The sequence below is a fragment of the Heterodontus francisci genome, chromosome 23 (assembly GCF_036365525.1).
Source record: "Heterodontus francisci isolate sHetFra1 chromosome 23, sHetFra1.hap1, whole genome shotgun sequence".
In the NCBI taxonomy this organism is placed as follows: Eukaryota; Metazoa; Chordata; class Chondrichthyes; order Heterodontiformes; family Heterodontidae; genus Heterodontus; species Heterodontus francisci.
In genome coordinates, this window is record NC_090393.1 from 22,958,997 (window position 1) to 22,973,667 (window position 14,671).

General features: G+C 43.9%; 1 protein-coding gene and 1 long non-coding RNA gene across 15 annotated transcripts in view; one reads left to right on the forward strand and one right to left on the reverse strand.

Annotated features, from left to right (window-relative positions):
* The window catches only part of LOC137382645 (protein-tyrosine sulfotransferase 2-like), a 179,746-nt gene that overhangs the window by 116,641 nt on the left and 48,434 nt on the right, over positions 1–14,671 (forward strand). Inside the window, exon 5 of one of the 13 annotated variants that reach the window (XM_068054857.1) lies at positions 7,250–7,439. The exons of 11 other annotated variants lie outside the window; for them this stretch is intronic. The gene's annotated coding sequence lies outside the window, so the exon portion shown is untranslated. Of the gene's footprint in view, positions 1–7,249; positions 7,440–8,041; positions 8,101–14,671 lie in introns of those variants that run through there. One more of the 13 variants, XM_068054865.1, reaches the window with a different exon arrangement.
* The window catches only part of LOC137382647 (uncharacterized), a 72,809-nt gene that overhangs the window by 25,079 nt on the left and 33,059 nt on the right, over positions 1–14,671 (reverse strand). For both annotated transcript variants that reach the window (XR_010977247.1, XR_010977248.1), the window contains exon 2: positions 8,635–8,759. This is a non-coding gene — a long non-coding RNA (uncharacterized lncRNA). The remainder of the gene's footprint in view (positions 1–8,634; positions 8,760–14,671) is intronic.

A 14,671-nucleotide genomic window follows, 5' to 3' on the forward strand; every position in this document is an offset into this window, starting at 1 on the left:
GTTAGTAAGGAGGACTTTGCAGCGTCAACAGGGCTGGGTTTAGAGTCAGAGTTATACAGCACAGAAACAGGCCCTTCGGCCCAACGTGTCTGCGCCAACCAACAAGCACACATCCAGTCTATTGCTGTTGTCATTTCTGGTGCCTTGGTCGATGCTGGGCAGTCTGCCTGGTTTCATTCCTTTTCTTCGACTTTGTCGTGCTTTGATACAACTGAGTGGATTGCTAGGCCATTTCAGAGGGTATTTAAGAGTCAACCACATTGCTATGGGTCTGGGATCACACGTAGGCCAGACCAGGTAAGGACGGCAGATTTCCTTCCCTAAAGGACATTAGTGAACCAGATGGAGTTTTACAACAGTCGACAATGGTTTCATGACCTAGACTATTTTTTTTTTTTAAATTGCAGAATTATTGATTGAATTCAAATTCTACCATCTGCTGTGGTGGGATTCAAACCCATGTCCCCAGAGCATTAGCCTGTGGCTCTGGGTTACTTGTCTAGTGATATTACCACTACTCCACCGCCTCCCTTCCAAGTAATTGCTTGGAATAATATGGGACCTAAGAGAAGGTCAAAATCATCTTGGGTATCAGCCTTAATTCATTGGTAACACTCTCATTTGAATCAAAAGGTTGTGGGTTCAAGCCACGTTCCAAATATTTGACCACATAATCGAGGCTAATACCACAATGCATCTTTGGATGAGACATAAAGCCAAATCCCTGTCTGTCCTCTCGGATGGGTGTAAGATTCCATGCACTATTTGAAAAAATGCAGAGGAGTTCTCCCTGATGTCCTGGCCAATATTTATCTATATAGAGGCCTAAGACTCTTAGTAGACTTTTTTTTTTGTTCTTAGGATGTGAGTGTTGCTGGAAAGGCTAGCATTTATTGCACATCCCTAATTGCCCTTGAGCAGGTTGTCATGAAAATGTGTTTTATGTCAAATAATGATTTTTAATCCACTGGCTGGAAACCCGAATTGGTTTTAAAAAAAAATTAAAGCTGACGTCATCAGACTGCTCCAAACTGCGCGCAAGCGCAGATTGGCTCCTACTCTCTGCCCATGTGCTGCATTCCACATTGCCAGGACTGGTTGGCGCATGCGCAGATGATGTCATCGTGTAACGCAGGCAGACAGTGGCGGTGGGGGAAGCGGGGAGAGCGCAGCCGAAGACCACCTCCTCCCCCCGCTCGCTCACCCGCCACTCGTTCACCCCCCTCCTACCGCTCGCTCAACCCCCCCGCCCGCCCACTCCCTCCCTCCCTCCTTCCCCGGCCCGCTCACTCACTCCCACTCCAGCTATTGTGTGCTGCCATGTGTTTAGGTTGTCTTCGTGTGATTATTTGAGCAGCGCCATCTTTAGTCCTGGCAGCTGCCTGATGTCGCAGACTGTGACGTTTTAGTGGCACAGGCTGCATTTGCGCATGTGCCATTGCAGTGCCACCTAGTGGTTGTGTTGTCAGCAAATGCAGCCTTCCAATACATTGAGATGGAGACAGCATGTCTGCACAGACCCATCAAGGACAATGACCTGGGGAATCTGAGTGAACCACCTATCCTGTTCCCATTAGCAAAGCGTCAAGGCCATTACTTAAGGCATTCAACTGATGGAGACAAGCCACTCAAACTAATCACTTGAACAATGAGACCCTATCTGTAAGTAAAGGAATTCTTAAATATCGACTAATTAAGTTGCAAGAGAGAATACACTAGTAATGACCATGCTTGAATCACTGGGTGACGGTCTTGTGACAGGTCCATCCTTCGTGTGCTTAAACTTCTGTTTTCTCTGCAATAGAGAGACAAGAAGCTAGCCACTGACGAGAGAAGACCTGAGTGGGCTTCCTCCTTCCTTTCTCATTCTCCAATCCACCGTGCAAACTTCGAACCCTGTTCGCTGACCGTGACCACCTACGGATGCCCCTCTGCAGACAGAGACTCCTTGAAGGAAATCAGCCACACTGCTGTCTCCAGGAGAAGCACCGAATCAGCCATCCACATCTTCAAATGGGAAGCTGTAGGACTGGCAAATTCAGCCTCAAGCCAGCTGAGTCACCAACCTCCACAGACTGCACACCCATTTTATTTCTCTGGCCTCTAATTGACCAATCCATCTTTCACCACTCTGTAACGTGTGTGTGTGTGCGTGTGCGCGTGTGTGTGTGTGTCATTGCGCTCAGTACAATACAGCTAACCTCTGTCGTGGTTAAACGCACCAACACCGTCCCGATTGATTACCTCTCGGATCATAAAAAGAAACAGTTAACCACTCACTGAATTGGCAAGTATATCCTCTTCAAAAAGAAATAAACCTGTTGCGGTAAAACAGAGGAGCCCTTCGACCTCTCCTCACCTGATTATAGCAAGGCACTAGTGAGCTGCCTTGTTGAACTTCAACTGCTGCAGCCAATGTGGCGTAGGTTCGTCATCGGCTGTGCCTCGATCCGAGGATGACATCTATTCGGGGTCGCATGTTTTCTTCATGTGACTGAACAGGCCGATTCGCGACTCGCGGATCTTTGGGCACATGGGGCAGGAGGTCCCATGAGGTAGTGGGATCCGGAATGCAGGGTTTGCTTCCTTTTCTTCTCTGCCATCGCTCTACCTCATCATTAAGGTGTTTGAACTCAAAGCATGATGCATCTTGATGATAAGTTGTCGCCATTTTGAGTGATTGGTAGCAAGCTCCTCCCAGTCACCAATGTCAATGCTGCCGCGCTTCAGAGAAAGTTCCAAAGTGTCTTTGAAGTGGTTTTTTTTGTCCCACCCCTGGACTGGTGGCCATTTGAGAGTTGAGAAAACAGGGGAGATTGTTTTTAGTCATTTGGACAGTGTTCAGCCCATCGAAGTTGATTTTGCAGGACTTTTGCCTGAATGCTTGTGGAGCTGGCTTCAAGAAGGACACTAGCTTTTGTTGACGGCCCTCACATCAAATCTGGAGGATGCGGCGGAGGCATTGCTGATGGAATGTCTCTAGCGCTCTTATGTGTTGCTGTACACAGTCTAGGTCTCACTGCAGTCCAGGAATGTGGTGATAACAACTGCTTTGTACATTTAGGACTTGCGGAGGTCTTTGTTGTCAAAACTCACTGCTGTAGTTTCTGGAAGGCTGAGCTGGCACAGCTGATCCAATGTTGGATCTCTTCATCAATGGTGGCCTTTTGAGAGAGGTGGCTGCCAAGTTATGGGAAGTGCTCAACATATTCCAGAGTGTCTCCTTCAACATATATGGGAAGTGGAATACTTGGCTGACCAGGTGTAGGTTGATATGAGTTTTGTTTTGGCAACATTCAAGGACAGGGTGTAGGTACACACACCGTGCTGTCGAGGGAATTCAACCTATGCATAGTAACAATCGACACTTGTTTGAATATTGGCCTGTTTCCACTGTATTGGTACATCTCCAGTGTCCCTAGTATCAGTGGTCTGAATTATGAGGAAAATTGAGAAACCTGGTGTATTCAAAATGTCATGGGGTGTTTAAGAGGTGATTTTTATAGATGCATATACGATATTTAAGTGGAAAAGGTAAATCCAGAACATTACTTTAAATTAAATAAGAGTAGAAGGGAATGTAGGTTCAAACTAGTAAAAGGTGAATTTAAGACATAGCAGGAAATTCTTCATGCAAAGAGTGATCAATGTATGGAATAGGCTTGCATTTATGGGTCATGAAGATGAAAACCCTCCATTTAAGAAGCAGTTCTCCACATCAAACAATTACATTTGTGATACTGAAGGTCATTTACCATCAGTTTCCAACCAAACTAAGCATATTTCTATCTAAAACTACAAATGAAAAATATGCAGGTTCTCACAGAATTTTATATCAGATACACTTCTCATGGAAAAACAAGTTTGTTGATAGCAAGTAGGTGGTGCTACAGTTGATATTGGTAAACCATTTTTTTTAAAGGAAGACTTTGAAAGAGCTCAGGTGATGCTACAGATTGTATTCATCTAATTTTCAACTAACTTCTTACTTTTACTGGTTTAAATTCATATTGTCTTATAAATTGGATTTTTGGTTTTGAATATTTGATTGGATGTCCAAAGCTGATTTTTGCATGCATTCCTCCAGCTTAAGTTGTTATGGACGGAGTTTTGTTAATGACAATGCAGTTGGCTTGCATCCATTGAGAACAGGCTTGAGTGTCCCTGACCTTCTCAAGTGGAACAGTATGACCCTCAGGATACTGAATGTCCTTCAAAGCGATTTAAAACCTATATAGTTTCTGTGGCACAAATACGACAGAAACATATTTTTCTGCAAGGCTAAAATACCATTCATAATTCTCTACCTTCTTTAAGTATAGGTAATGCTGAAAATACACGACAGATTTATCAGTGTGTGAAAATACAGAACACAGGTTAGCTTTTTGATTAGAGACCTTGCATCAGAACATTTCTTTTTTTCTTCTATAAAAAATGTTCATGTGTTTGGGGAGTTTGCAAAGAGCATTATAGAACCCAGCATGCTTCTTAAAAGAAAAATGGTTGTTACTGCTTGGATGCAGGAAGCTTTTGCATTTTATCAGATGCTTCCTTCCAGTTATTTATTCTCTGATCCTTGCATAGGTCTGCACATCTCCATTAAAAAGAAATATTCGACTTGAGAGAAATGCACAGCCAGTGAAGTAGATTCAGAGAACTATCAAAACAGGCTGGAGTTTTGCAATACTGACTGAGTTGTGTAATACTTTTTCTTCTTTGGTGTTTCTTACTGTTCAGTGGAGTGATGGCCAGGGGTCGGCAATGTGTCTGTACACGGACACACGGGGCGGGGTGGGGGAGGGGGAACTCTCCGCTGGTTGGAATCATACCTAGCGCAAAGGAAGCTGGTTGTGGTTGTTGCAGGTCAATCATCACATTCCCAGGGCATCACTGCAGGAGTTCCTCAGAGTAGTGTCCGAGGCCCAACTATCTTCAGCTGCTGATTCAATGACCTTCCTTCAATCATAAGGTCAAAAGTGGGGATGTTCGCTGATGATTGCACAATGTTCAGCATCATTTGCGACTCCTCAGATACTGAAGCAAGCCGTGTAGAAATGCAGCAAGACCTGGACAATATCCAGGCTTGGGCAGATAAGTGGCAAGTAACATTCGCGCCACACAAGTACCAGACAATGACCATCTCCAACAAGTGAGAATCTAACCATCTCCCTTGACATTCAGCGGCATTACGATCGCGGAATCCCCCACTATCAACATCCTGGTGGTTACCATTGACCAGAAACTGAACTGGAGTAACCATATAAATACCATCGCTACAAGAGCAGGTCAGAGGCTAGGAATCCTGCTGCGAGTAACGCACCTACTGACTCCCCAAAGCCTGTCCACCATCTACAAGGCACAAGTCAGAAGTGTGGTGGAATACTCTCCACTTGCCTGGATGGGTGCAGCTCCAACAACACTCCAGAAAATTGATGCCATCCAGGACAAAGTAGCTCGCTTGATTGGCACCCCGTCCACAAACATTCACTCCCTGCATCACCAACGCACAGTGGCAGCAGTGTGTACCATCTACAAGATGCAATGCAGCAACACAACAAGGCTACTCGGGTGGCACCTTCCAGCAGCCGATGCGTGGGAACACCCATCTGCAAGTTTCCCTCCAAGCCACACACCATCCTGACTTGGAACTATATCGCCGTTCCTTCTCTGTCGCTGGGACAAAATCCTGGAACTCCCTTCATAATAGCACAGTGGGTGTACCTACCCCATATGGACTGCAGCGGTTCATGAAGGCAGCTCACCAGCAATTTCTCAAGGGCAATTAGGGATGGGGAATAAATGTTGGCCTAGCCAGCGACGCCCACATCGATTGAAACAAATAAAAAATGTCTTGCGCGCTGTTTGTGCAAAAGGCCAAGCGCTCAAAGCACTTGAGTTCCATTTTGCCCCGTTATGCTTATTGGTGATTCGTAGCCCCCACCTTCATGCCCATTAATATGAGGAGCTGGCATTGGACATGACTCTGTGTCTTGGGTACCAAATATTACATTATCAGACATGATCATTTTTTTTATTGTTGTTTGTGGGACATTGTTGGTGTAGAATGGTTTCCAGTTTTACCTATGTGCCAATAGTCATTACTCTTCAAAAATATTATGTACTCTCTCTAAATGTTGGATTATTATTGCCAGCAGTCTAGGAATGCATTGATACCAAATCTCTGGTGCTTTCAAATTCTCTGTCTGATTCTCCTATGTCTTATGGAAGGAATAATACTGATTTGTATTCCAAAAAAAAAACTATTACATGTCTGTGAGTAGAACTCATGCCCTTAAACTGTATTCTCAGTTGATGTGGCACTACTTAGTTGCAAGAGTTGCCAGTGCAATTTAATATTCGTATAAGGAAGAAGCTTTTGTAAATGGCCCATTGTAACGTTGCCATAAAATTTTGTTGAACTTGCACTGCTGCTATTTGTTTTCCTCTTGCTGCTTTATTTTTATTGTTATCAAAGAAGAAAAGACAGCTGGGCACAGAAGTCCCTCTGTGTTAGATACATCTCAACCCCAAGCCAAGTTCAAATAATATTGAAATACCACACGAATAAAGGAATGAAATCTATTTCTCAGTGATTTGAGGTCTTTGGATCTTCACCCCAAGATTACCCATACTTGTTACCCCCTCCCCCAAAAATGGAGAACAGGAATCAATCCATGTAATTATGCATTTTAAAATTTAAAAGTTCTGCTTTTTAATTAAGAGAAAGGAATTCAGTGCAGATGAACAGCAATCTCATTGGCATGTCTCTCATAAAAGGGAGAGACGCAGTCAGAGTGAGACCAGCTCTTTCTAAGTGCTTCGCGCAGTATTGTTGGGCACTGTTGTCATGGTAACACCTCTGCTGTTTTTCATTCTCACTAATGTTCAATCGGGTGTTTGGGGTTTTGTTAACATATTGTACATTTAAGCTTATTGTGTGATAACTGTCTGAGACCATGCCAATTCATTGTTATTTATTAATGCATTTTAACAGCGGGTGCTGGAAGGTGTGGTACAGTGACAGTGGATTGTATTTACCAACCTTACAGCATTATACAGGAGTACAGTTTTTTTTCAGGCTTTTGCTATATTCTTGTTCTTCCATATTGGAAACAAATATGTGTGTGCTTTTTTATTTTAATTCAATATAATTTTGTCACCTACACAAAAATAAACTGGATCAGGAGGTGGAGTTTGATAGGTAACAACTGACCATTTCTGAAAAGCAGCTTTTCTATCTGCTTTACAGATTGTAAGTTGTTTATGCAGAGTATGAAAGCTAGCTCTCTAAATGCAACACTGGTTTGCGAATGTAGGATCCATAGAGCTATCAACAACTCAGGCTAGCCTCTGCAACGACCAAAACAAGACCAAGCTGGAGGATAGAACCCAAGGACTATCAACACACCAAGAAACTCATTTTGATGTAGACTTTTAGGGTAAGACTTTCTTTCCTATCTGAAAAGGTAGTAAGTGAGCAGACATGCAAAGCAGCACCATTGCATCTGGCCAATCTCTTGCTCAATCTCTTGATTGCTGAACAATATTTGCATTTTTTGATTTTATTCATATTTGAAGGAAAAATAAAATCGGCAAATTTTTAATGCGATGTATCCAGTGACTTTTTTGACATATTACTCCAAGTTTCCTTCGGGTAAGGTGAAAAAAAATTACAGTTTTAAATTTATTTTCTATTGATTTTTATGAAAAAATTGCAGCATTCCAATTGTTGATTAGACATTAATCTCAAAATTAGAAGAGACAGCAAATTTCTGAGGCAGACCTCTGATAAAGTGCTTCAAAAATGCAACCTCTCAATGAGTACATTGCAAGGATCGGGTCCAAGTTTGGGCAACAGCTGTCATTTGAGCCCATTGCCCTTGAGCACTGTTAGTTATCCATTCTCTATACACAGTGCAGGCATGGGGTTTAAAGCAGGGTCACTGTCTTCTCAGGAGCTGTTAACATGAGCACAGTGGCCCCGTTTGTGCTGCTGGGTTTTATATGTTATTAGGTATGACAGTGCAAAACATGGATTTGGGTTACAGTGTTGGGATCAGTTTTGAGGGGAAGCAGACTGTTCTGGGCAGGAACGCACAGGTAATTTATACAGTGGCGAACCATTGTCATGTTTATAAGAGAAATACATATTTGGAAATATTGCAAGCATGAATATTTAATCTTTTTATGTTCACAAGCTATATTCAGCTTTGTGCAAAGAGCAGCTAGGTAGTATAGCATGTACTTGAAGCAGGAAAAATAGATCAGGAATTACATGTGTCTAGGGTTTTATAGCAATACCTAATTTGGCTCAAGCTATCCTCAACTAAAAGGATTCGGCTACGGGTTCAGCCTTTTGCAGGAATGCAATATAACCCTGGCTGAAAATAGCATTCAACTGTTAGCTCACTACAGATATCGAGACTGAACAGAAAATAATTTGACATATTACTAACTATTCTATTCATTATAATTGTAGAAACTACATCACAAAATAAGACCATTTTCCCCATTACAACTGTACCAGTACAAGTCTTTAAACAGAAACCAACAAAGTGATGCCAGCATCCACTGGATGAAAGTATCAAAACCTGAACCATTTTGATGATGGGGCCTTATTAAGTGCCATATTACCTTATTTGCAGCAAGTTGCTAACACATTCAGAGCAGCTCACCAATTAGGGGAATGGGAAGTTTGGGAGTAAATTCTTGCTTGCAGTGGCCCTTGTTGTAATGTTGCTTGTCCTTTGGTGTGTGATCTATTAAGAGTCACAGGAATACAAGTAATATTCAAAATAAATGTGGGGTTTTATTATAACAGAACTGGAACATATATACATAGTAATTGCAGGAGCTAGTCTTGAACATGTCATATATCAGGCTCCATCCACAACTAACTGGTCATGTGTGACTCGACATCACTTTCTCTGATGTTCACTTGCAGTCCTTAAGGTGGTCCACCCTTAAGGTCATCCCACAACAACTGTATTGCACAATTTCATCTCAATTTACATGTGCTCATAGATTTGAAGAACATTTGTCCACAGAGGCATCACAACCAAACTTAACCCTATCTATCACTGATACCTCATGCGCACACACTGTTCCAGAAAGAACTTAGATAGCAATCAAGAACAAGAACCTGATGGTCGTGTTGCTTCTTTGAATCAGATGTAGAGTAGTAGGCAACTGAGTTTTTTTTTAATGTAAGTACTTTGGGGCTACTGCACAACATTAATGTATTAGTATTGCTGAGATCTATTACAGCTCTGTCTTTGCTTCCTTATTATTTACACGCTATTATTTACATCTCATCAATATCATCCATAAACACAAGGTCAATGTTCACATGTATGCCAATGACACTCAGTTATACTTTCCTCCCTCCAACTTCAACGACAAAGGTCTTGTTACATTCCTCTACTGCCTGTCTGGTATAAGTTGAAATTTCATTGTCAGTAAAACTGAAAATAGCCTCTTTAGCTCCCATCAGCACCAACTTCTGGTTTCACCTTCAACAGTTTCCCTAATTTGCCACACCAGCCTTAATCTGAAAGGGTGAAACCTATTTGATCCCAAGCTGAGCTTTCTGTCCCAGACCAAGTTTCTTGTAAACACCAGTTTCTTCCTACGCATTGTTTGCCCACTACCCTATCCCTCTTTCACTGCTACCAAAACTCGGAACTCACATTCATCATATTCATTCCCTATTTCTCAATAGTCTACACAAATTGCAACTTGTTCATAATTCCATGAGCTACATTCTCCTCTTCGCAACAGCCAAAAACCCATCATGCCTATCCTTGTAAAGCTCAACTGTGCCCTGGTGAATTGATTTCAGCATAATTTTTCTTAGTTTCAAAAACACCTCCTCCCACTCCATCCATAAGATCCAACAAATAGCCTCCATTTCTCTAATGCTAAATTATTTCTTAGTCAATCTTTCAGTGAGTACAGCCCTGTCCTCTGCAACTCCCTCCTAAAATCCCCCTTTCTTCCTTCAGAAACCTCCTAAACACCACCCTCTTTGACTGTATCTTCATCCCTGAATTATTCATTTCCTCCATCAGTTCAATATCCACCTTTTTCCCTCCTTGTCAGGTTCTTGCAGGTAATTGCTTTGTGAACTGAATAACAAATGTAAGTTGTTGTAACACTGTTACCACCTGTTATGATCCCTGTGGAGATCACCTGCAAACAAAAAGAATCAAATCCACTGACTGACCCCAATTTACCTGACCTGAGGACTTAACTGAGGACCGGGGTGGCAGCAGGCGGACCTGGAGGAGGCATATCCGGAGCGGGGCTCGAGGCCCTTACTTAGCTGAGGACCGGAGCGACGGCAGGCGGACCTGGGAGGAGGCACATCGGGAGCGGGACCTGAAAAAGAGAGCGGGGCTCGAAGCCCTTACTTACCTGAGGCCCAGAGCGGCAACAGGCTCTCTCTCTCTCTCTCTAGCTGTGCCAGTGCGCGCTGAGGTTCAAAAGAGGAAAAAAAAAGACTGAGTGACATCATGGGAAATCTGTAAGCTGATTGGTTGGGTAAGTAACAGCTGTTAGTGCCTGTAAGTAGCTTTAAAAAGTCAGGAGTAAGTTTTTTTTGGAAAAAACCTCAAAACCTAACTTTATAAGTGATAAAGTTACTACTACTAAAGTGTTTTTTTAAATTAGTGTAATTTATTCAGGACTTTAGATTGTAGTGGGTAGTTCTTGGAGTAGAACAAGGCCCCTAGTGTAATTAGTATTTTTTAATTAAGCGGAGTAACTAAGTAATCCAAAGGGACCACATAGTTATAACAGTTTAGTAAGGATTTAATAAGTATTTATTTATCTTAAATTAATTTATTAATTAGTGCTAGAAATGTCAGTTAGAGGGGTGAAGTGCTTCACCTGTGAGATGTGGGAGGTCCGTGACGCTTCCAGCATTCCGGACGACTACATCTGCAGGAAGTGTACCCAGTTGCAGCTCCTCACAGACCGCATGGATCGGTTGGAGCGGCAACTGGGTGTACTTAGGAGCATGCAGGTGGCAGAGAGCGTCATAGACAGGAGTTTGAGAGAAGTGGTTACACCCAAGGTGCAGGCAGATAGATGGGTGACCGCTGGAAGGGGCAGGCAGTCAGTGCAGGAATCCCCTGTGACTATCCCCCTCTCTAACAAGTATACCGTTTTGGATACAGTTGGGGTGGATGGCCTATCAGGGGAAAACAGCAGCAGCCAGAGCAGTGGCACCATGGCTGGCACTGTTGTTCAGGGAGGGACAAAGCGCAGAAGAGCAATAGTTATAGGGGACTCTATAGTCAGGGGCACAGATTGGCGCTTCTGTGGACGTGAAAGAGACTCCAGGATGATATGTTGCCTTCCTGGTGCCAGGGTCAAGGATGTCTCTGAACGGACAGGAGGCATTCTGAAGGGGGAGTGTGAACAGCCAGACGTTGTGGTACACATCGGTACCAATGACATAGGCAGGAAGAGTGACGAGGTCCTGCAGGGGGAGTTTAGGGAGTTAGGTAGAAAGTTAAAAGACAGGACCTCGAGAGTTGTAATCTCGGGATTACTCCATGTGCCACGTGCCAGTGAGGCTAGAAATAGGAAGGTAGTGCAGCTAAACACGTGGCTGAACAGCTGGTGTAGAAGGGAGGGTTTCGGATATCTGGACCATTGGGATCTCTTCATGGACAGATGGGACCTGCACAAGAAGGACGGGTTGCATCTAAACTGGAGGGGCACAAATATCCTGGCTGCGAGGTTTGCTAGCGTCACTCGGAGGGTTTAAACTAGTGTGGCAGGGGGTTGGGAACCAGAGCAGTAGGACAGCAAGTGAAATAAATGAGGGGGAACGAGTAGATAAGGCCAGTAAGACTAAGAGAAAGAGCAGGCAGGGAGATGTTGCGGAGCACAGTGGGACTGGTGGTCTGAAGTGCATTTGTTTCAATGCGAGAAGTACAACAGGTAAGGCAGATGAACTGAGAGCTTGGATTAGTACTTGGAACTATGATGTTGTTGCTATTACAGAGACTTTGTTGAGGGAAGGACAGGATTGGCAGCTAAATGTTCCAGGATTTAGAAGCTTCAGGCGGGATAGAGGGGGATGTAAAAGGGGTGGGGGAGTTGCATTACTTGTTAAGGAGAAAATCACAGCTGTACTGTGGGAGGACACCTCGGAGGGGTCGTGCAGCGAGGCAATATGGGTGGAGCTCAGGAATAGGAAGGGTGCATTCACTATGTTGGGGGTTTTCTACAGGCCTCCCAATAGTCAGCAGGAGGTAGAGGAGCAGATATGTAGATAGATTTTGGAAAGATGTAAAGGTAACAGGGTTGTAGTGGTGGGTGATTTTAACTTCCCTTATATTGACTGGGACTCACTAAGCTAGGGGCTTAGATGGGGCAGAATTTGTAAGGAGCATCCAGGAGGGCTTCTTGAAACAATATGTAGATAGTCCAACGAGGGATGGGGCCGTACTGGACCTGGTATTGGGGAATGAGCCCGGCCAGGTGGTCGAAGTTTCAGTAGGGGAGCATTTCGAGAACAGTGACCATAATTCCATAAGTTTTTAGGTACTTATGGATAAGGATACGGGTAGTCCTCAGGTGAAGGTGCTAAATTGGGGGAAGGCTAATTATAACAATATTAGGCAGGAATTGAAGAATTTAGATTGGGGGTGGCTGTTTGAGGGTAAATCAACATCTGACATGTGGGAGTCTTTCAAATGTCAGTTAATTAGAATCCAGGACCGGCATGTTCCTGTGAGGAAGAAGGATAAGTTTGGCAAGTTTCGGGAACCTTGGATAACGCGGGATATTGTGAGCCTAGTCAAAAAGAAAAAGGAAGCATTTGTCAGGGCTGGAAGGCTAGGAACAGACGAATCCCTTGAGGAATATAAAGACAGTAGGAAGGAACTTAAGCAAGGAGTCAGGAGGGCTAAAAGGGTCATGAAAAGTCATTGGCAAACAGGATTAAGGATAATCCCAAGGCTTTTTATACATATATCAAGAGCAAGAGGGTAACTAGGGAAAGGGTTGGCCTGCTCAAGGACAGAGAAGGGAATCTATGTGTGGAGCCAGAGGAAATGGGCGAGGTGCTAAATGAGTACTTTGCATCAGTATTCACCAAAGAGAAGGACTTGGTGGATGATGAGCCTAGGGAAGGGAGTGTAGATAGTCTCAGTCATCTCATTATCAAAAAGGAGGAGGTGTTGGGTGTCTTGCAAAGCATTAAGGTAGATAAGTCCCCAGGGCCTGATGGGATCTACCCCAGAATACTAAGGGAGGCAAGGGAAGAAATTGCTGGGGCCTTGACAGAAATCTTTGCATCCTCATTGGCTGCAGGTGAGGTCCCAGAGGACTGGAGAATAGCCAATGCTGTTCCTTTGTTTAAGAAGGGTAGCAAGGATAATCCAGGAAATAATAGGCCGGTGAGCCTTACATCAGTGGTAGAGAAATTATTAGAGAGGATTCTTTGGGACAGGATTTACTCCCATTTGGAAACAAACAAACTTATTAGCGAGAGGCAGCATGGTTTTGTGAAGGGGAGGTCATGTCTCACTAATTTGATTGAGTTTTTTGAGGAAGTGACGAAGATGATTGATGAAGGAAGGGCAGTGGATGTTATCTATACGGACTTCAGTAAAGCCTTTGTCAAGGTCCCTCATGGCAGACTGGTACAAAAGGTGAAGTCACATGGGATCAGAGGTGAGCTGGCAAGATGGATACAGAACTGGCTCTGTCATAGAAGACAGAGGATAGCAGTGGAAGGGTGCTTTTCTGAATGGAGGGATGTGACTAGTGGTGTTCCGTAGGGATCAGTGCTGGGACCTTTGCTATTTGTAGTATATATAAATGATTTGGAGGAAAATGTAGCTGGTCTGATTAGTAAGTTTGCGGACGACACAAAGGTTGGTGGAGTTGCGGATAGTGATGAGGATTGTCAGAGGATACAGCAGAATATAGATCGGTTGGAGACTTGGGCGGAGAAATGGCAGATGGAGTTTAATCTGTACAAATGTGAGGTAATGCATTTTGGAAGATCTAATGCAGGTGGGAAGTATACAGTAAATGGCAGAACCCTTAGGAGTATTGACAGGCAGAGAGATCTGGGCGTACAGGTCCACAGGTCACTGAAAGTGGCAACGCAGGTGGATAAGGTAGTCAAGAAGGCATACAGCATGCTTGCCTTCATCGGTCGGGGCACAGAGTATAAAAATTGGCAAGTCATGCTGCAGCTGTACAGAACCTTAGTTAGTCCACACTTAGAATATTGCATGCAATTCTGGTCGCCACACTACCAGAAGGACGTGGAGGCTTTGGAGAGGGTACAGAAGAGGTTTACCAGGATGTTGCCTGGTCTGGAGGGCATTAGCTATGAGGAGAGGTTGGATAAACTCGGATTGTTTTCACTGGAACGACGGAGGTGGAGGGGCGACATGACAGAGGTTTACAAAGTTATGAGCGGCATGGACAGAGTGGATAGTCAGAAGCTTTTTCCCAGGGTAGAAGAGTCAGTTACTAGGGGACATAGGTTTAAGGTGAGAGGGGAAAAGTTTAGAGGGGATGTGCGAGGCAAGTTCTTTACACAGAGGGTGCCGAGTGCCTGGAACTTGCTGCCGCGGGAGGTGTTGGAAGCAGGTACGATAATGACGTTTCAGAGGCATCTTGACAAATACATGAATAG